At 36.0% G+C, this 6,455-nt stretch overlaps 1 pseudogene; it reads left to right on the top strand.

Moving 5' to 3' along the window:
* Positions 1 to 1,051: 1,051 nt before the first annotated feature.
* Positions 1,052 to 4,663, top strand: LOC123557079 (angiopoietin-related protein 7-like; annotated as a pseudogene).
* Positions 4,664 to 6,455: the final 1,792 nt, after the last annotated feature.

The raw sequence follows: 6,455 nt of genomic DNA, 5'->3' as shown, positions 1-6,455 counted from the left end.
CAATGTGAATGCCTTGTGGCCAGGAGTAATGTATTTGAGTTTCAAAGAGATCCATCAAAAATGAATGAGTTATAATCACGGATAAACTTTGTGAAAGACAGACAGAGCAAAACCAGTATGCCTCCAAATCATTTGATCCCGAGAACAAAAAAGTATGGATAAAATGAAAATAGTTTCAACAACTAAATTGAATAAAACAATTTCAAGGTAAATGGCAAAAGTATGTTATTCTTGTTTAATTTTATAATTGGCCATATGACCAATTCAGCCTTTCAGTCTAGTCCAAGAATGTATGCTGTATTTAGGATTGCAATAATCTGAAGTGGATTCTTTCTACAGCTGAACATTAAACGAGAAATGAAAAAATAGTTGAATTCATTACACACAAAAAAAAAGATTGTTACAAGAAACACTTTTAACTTGGAAGACTCGAATTGGTTGCACCTGAAAACTACACCTGTACTCACATGACCATATACAACTCTTTAATCTTGTTAATTTATGAAAGAAAGATATTTTAACCAGATTTTATGGTATTTAATGGTAAACAAACCCATTTTATTTATTTATAGACATACACATTCCTTTAAGAGTTTCATTTGTCATTCACTCAACGTGGCACACACTTAGCAAGAATACTGCATAAATCTTTTGTATAGGTAAAGATACCTATGATACGTTATCAAGCAATTTGATTTGCCATCTTTGTCATTCATATGGCATAGTTCATTGTAGGTCATTTTAAAACAAGATTGATACTGCTGCGCCGAAAATAGATTTTGTTTCTAAAAACAACGAGCGGCAAATCCGAGTAATTTTAACCATAAATTTCATGATAGATAATCAATTAAAGAAAAGCAGAAACCGCTCGCACATATTTACAACTTAAGAGTTTTACGAGTGTTTGGTACATGCATGTCATATTATGAATTTCAAAATGCCCTCTTAATGTTTTTGTCTAATTGGCTAAATGTCTCGAGAATTATAATTAAAGCTAAAAACTTCCGCCATAAATATTCGATAATAAAGTATTTCAAGCAGTGTATAAGAAAACTCGAAATTAAATCAGGCAAAGTTGTATGATTTTGTACATAACAAGATTTGTTGTACATTTTATAATTGTATCAAACTTTTAGTATTGTTAGATAGAGAATGGCTTATCTATATCTTAGTCTGTGTTTGTCGTTGCTAACATTAAAGCAGTGTTCTTCATTTAGTGTGAAATACGCTCTGGACAGGGTGGATAATGTAGAAAGCAGACTTGAAGCAATGAACAAGTTGCGACGTGCCGATCTCGCGGAAATATTCGGCAAAATTCATGCAATAAGCAATAAAATGTGTGTGTTAAATACAACAAAGGATAACTCTAACAGTGAGAGAAAGATGGAAGTAATAAATGAAAAAGAGAAGAAAGAAATTTCTGATTATCTTCTAAAAGGGGCGGCTTCCGAAAAACTTGAAAACGTTAAAACCAGGAAGGCGCTGACCAGCATGGTGAAATCATTTGCGGCTTATTATACAAATAACATCGTGCAGTTACAAAACATATTACATGAAATGAAAAGCGAAAGGGACACGTTGGTCAATAAAGATTTGCTGAACACAACAATGGAGAACACGAGAGACCAATGTTCAAGTCAAATTGAGACACTCAAGTCAGAATTAGAAATAAGGGATAGAAGAGAGCAACAGATGATGACTAAGATGAACTCATTGGCAGCCTTTGGAACTGTCTATAATAAAAGGCTTGAAAAGCTAGAAAAGGAAACGACAGACAAATGTGCGAGTGAAATAGAATCACTCAAGTCAGAGTTAGAATTAAGGAAGAAGCTGGAGGAAACATTATTAACAAAATTTGACTCATTAAAAACTAAACTTGAATCACTAACAATTGAATTAGGTGTGTATAATAAGAGTCTTAAGAATACTGAAAATGAGACACTGTTGGGAACAATTTTGTCATGTTCTAACCCCACGCATGAAAATCAGCAAAAAAGTGTTGTTTATGTTCTAAAGAATGGTATACGAGTTTACTGTGATCAGGACACTGACGGTGGTGGATGGACTGTATTTCAGCGTCGAAAAGACGGGTCTGTAGACTTGAACGTAAATGGTCAGACTACAAAGCAGGTTTTGGCGATATAGAAGGTGAATTTTGGCTTGGAAACGATAACATACATGCTCTTACGGCAACTGGAAACCACGAGTTAAGAATCGATATAGACGACTTTGAGGGGAACAAAGCATATGCAAAGTACAGTAATTTCAGAATAAAGTCAGAATCAGAAAAATACGCTCTGGAAGTAAGCGGTTACAGTGGTGATGCGGGCGACTCTCTGATGAGACGTCATCATGAGATGGCGTTCTCTACCATAGACAGAGATAATGACAAGTCGGCAGGTTGGAGCTGCTCAAAGTTGTTTAAAGGCGCTTGGTGGTACAACAACTGTCTCGACTCAAACTTGAATGGAATTTATTATCATGGGGCCAATTCTCCTGCTGGAAAAGGCATTGTTTGGTATCACTGGAAAAACATAAATACATACTCTCTGAAATTTGTGGAAATGAAGCTTCGGTAACATTGAAAAAAAAAGTTACTTTGGAAGCAAATCAGCTGTACCAAAATAAGATATTTTCATATGAATTCAGCATCTTCTTTCGTGAAATTTATATAAGTAAAATCCATCTTTAAAAGAGAAACATGAAGAAGCACAGTATTATTATAAATTAAGCCTCTGTTTTATATAGAAAGTACATTAATTATTTATAAGAATTATAGAATATATAGCTAAGTCTTCCTAGAATTCTTTCAATTGATGATTTACAGTACACATTAGATAATAAAAAAACAAATAAGGGAGTCGTTTGGAAATACAACCAAGCAAATAAATAGCAGACTTGGATTGATTAAGTCATTTCATCAAGGGTGATCAAATGTGCACCAATCTTCTCCACGCATCTCCCTCAAAAGTGGAGCTTATACGGACTACATGATTCTAAAGGACCAGAAAATATAACAACATTGTGTCCGAGTATGGGGAGACATTTTATGGCCTGTAACTGGTACTTTTAACGAGTGTTTTTGGGTAGTGATATACATTTAAATTAAATATTTAAACAGACCTCCGCAAAGCGGGGCAATATACGCCCACAGTTCTAGATCAGGGAAAGGGTGTGGGGAGAGGAAGTGGCAGATGTTGGTGGGGAGTGGGGGGGGTGTTGTATGGCAGCAGAGGTGGAATACTAAGAAACAAGAAACTGAATGTAATTGTAGTGGCAAGGGCTTAATGTGCGTGCGTATGTGCGTGCGTGCATGCGTGATTAATGTTTAATGTGGCTCGTTGCACTTCTCATGTCTCTTCGTCACCGCCCACCTTTAATCTAAGTTTTAAGTCAATAACTTGAAGTTGTGCTCTAGACACAAATTACAAAGGACAGATCTGAAATCAATTTGTGACCTTGACTTTTTACATACCGACCAAGTTCGTGTGCTTGAATACTAAGGCACAAAGATATAAGTGTAAAATATAATTGTTTTTTGGCGGGAGGTGAAGATGGGGGAGTATTGTGGCTTACCGCATGATCGTGTACAGCACACATGTATAATATACAACAGCAGTCGAAGGTTGTGACATGCCGAAGTAAAAAAGGTATGAATATCATCATTCACATTTATCAGGTTGATAAATTACTTCATAATTATGATGTACATGCTTAATCTTTACCAAATTGCTTGATATTGCTATTGTTTCTTATATTCCTGACAACATACAATTCTTTAATAAAGCAAATTTACACAAACATGTAATCAAGACTGTATGAATGCAGAGCAGTTTCTATATCTTACGAAACAGCCAGTCCGCCTACTTAGCTCGGTAAGCTGACCACAAGACTTTGAAAAAAATATGTCACAAGTTCGTTACCTCAAGCGTGACATCTGTTCTCCTTGATTATTTAACGTAAAACAGGTGTGCTTGAAATTGTTCGTTCTAGTATCTATCATGTGGAGAAAATGTCAGTTGCATGCGGAGAACAATTCAATACTGGTACAGAATCCATAAGCATGTGTAAGGGTAACTGACGGCCGTTGCATGAAAATTAAAAGCACGTCTGCTTAGCTCAATAGGGAGGTCGCAGATGTACGGATGGATCGTGGGGTCGCGAGTTCAATCCTCGGGCGTATGTTCTTCGTGACGATTGATAAAAGACATTGTATCTGAATTTGTTCTCCTCCGCCCGTCATTCATGTAAGGAAGTTGGCAGTTACTTGCAAAGAAAAGTTTAATATTGGTAGAGAATCCTGGAACACTATTTAGGTTAACTGCCCGCCGTAACATAACTGAAAACCTGAAATATTGTTGAATACCGGAGCTAAACCCAACACAAACGAAACATAGCCGTTACGGATGAAAAAAAAAGTATTGTAATTAACATATAACAAATCAGCTAAACAATCGTCGTTCCTGTAAGTTAACGTTTTTGCTTTAAAAATAAGACTGGGAGTATCTTCAAAGCAGAATTATGTTGCTCAATAGATTTTTTAAAAACAAAATGTCTCAATATTCAGCAGTAAGGGACATTGCAGTACCAAAGTATTTAAAACACATGTCAAAGTCTGGCAAAAATGCCGAAAATATCTAAATTGCTATTTTTTAAAGTATGAGATAAAATGTGTACCGCGTTTCCGTCGCAATAGAGAGCTTTGTTGTTGTTTATTTATTTTTTTTTTTATTTTTTTGCTTAACTTCACTTAGCTATATTCTATCATTTAAATTTACAAGCAGTAAAGACTAGTACAGATATGTACTTCTTACAGTTTTCTCAAGAAAACGGAGCTTATTTTAATGTCCGTTTGATTGCTTTGTTGTTGTTGTTGTTGTTGTTTTACGTAGTTTTTCGCCGTTTTTCCACATTCTTTTTTAATAACTAAACGGAGGTCAACTAACCTAACCAGTTTTTATGGATTCCGCACCAGTAGTGACTTGGACTACACAAATTTACAATGGCCGATAAGGTTGCTGGCTTCGTATCTGTTGTCGATAACCTCTGTGGGTTCGAAACGTTGCAAAGGGTTAATAATTGTTTCTTCTCAGAAGCCATGCAGCTGGCTTATAGAAAGTCATTGGTTCTACCAAGGTGCCGACTCAAGATGAGCTAAAGTCCGGAGGCCACATGACCTATTAATGTGTCAGTAAAAAGTTAAACCTAGCTAAAAGTACCTTACACATTCAAATTACACGAATGAGGATATCGATTACACCTTGTCATCTTTCAAATCGAGCTTGGAATTAAAGTTCTGGATGCAAAGCAATGTGTTTTACTTTATTAAACTAAACAGGTGTGTTTACATGATAAAACGAACATTTTAAACAAATGTTACATATGCTGGAACTACAAAAAATGTTTAAGTTCAAACACTAAATTTACTCGTAAGTGTGCCTCTGTATTCATATCCTTTTTCAAAAGTGTAATATTAAACAGGGACATCATCCGCGCAGTTTTCAACATAATTGTTTGGAAGAAAAAAAAATGATTTTGTATACGCATGTTATGTGTACGTCGTTTGCAAAGCACGAGCGCAGGTTTGTATTCAAATACTAACCTAGTCGTCAGGTTAGTAATTGGTTACCAACCTGCGCTCGTGCACTTTTCAGGTTGATACGCTCAATACAAACCCAATCAAAACAAAGGAGTCATGCGGTAAATCAGATACCGAGCCTCAGTGTTGGTATGCATCGCCATACTAACCTAAGTCCGTGCAATGCGTGAATACCGAGCCGCGAACATGTTTACCAAATACAACTTGCAATCTGTCACATGTTATGTAACGATTCACCATTAATAAAAGCATTGTGTCCTAACTCGCACCGCTGCAAAATGTCCTATAGACTGCGGTAGAATAGTTTCCTTAACGTTTAAGTTTTTTACTTTCCATTACGTTTCCCTGGAGACAAAAACACTTTCAGATCCAAGACTAATAATTACATATATGCATAAACTCTCGATATTACAGAAATAAATACTCACACGGTATTGTAAAGGCAAAGACCATTGTATGTTTAATAGACCTTTCGGCGTAAATGGAAATGTACACGACTATTTGATGCTTGGTACTAATATGAACTAATGGAACGTTATTCGTTGTTGTCTGGAGAATAGAGGCATGCTCACTTGATGTTGATGATTTATATCCAGTTTTATTTTGTTTTAACGAGATCTGTAAAATGAGCTGGAAAAGTTTTTCACGGTGAAGGATCGACAGGCGACGGATACCGTATGCCTCACGGGTCTTCGACACCTGGGGAATTAAAATACTGATGGTACACACGTCAAAAGTAGCAACACGTGATATTTGACTGGATATAACATTCAGATATCTAAATAACACGAGGTATACAAGCGTCATATCTGAATTAACTAGAACTGTCACAGGAGTGACTCATACCCCCACCATA

This window comes from Mercenaria mercenaria, chromosome 5 (assembly GCF_021730395.1).
Source record: "Mercenaria mercenaria strain notata chromosome 5, MADL_Memer_1, whole genome shotgun sequence".
Classification (NCBI taxonomy): Eukaryota; Metazoa; Mollusca; class Bivalvia; order Venerida; family Veneridae; genus Mercenaria; species Mercenaria mercenaria.
The sequence above is the reverse complement of the archived record's forward strand: the minus strand, read 5'-3'. Positions and strand labels throughout refer to the sequence as shown.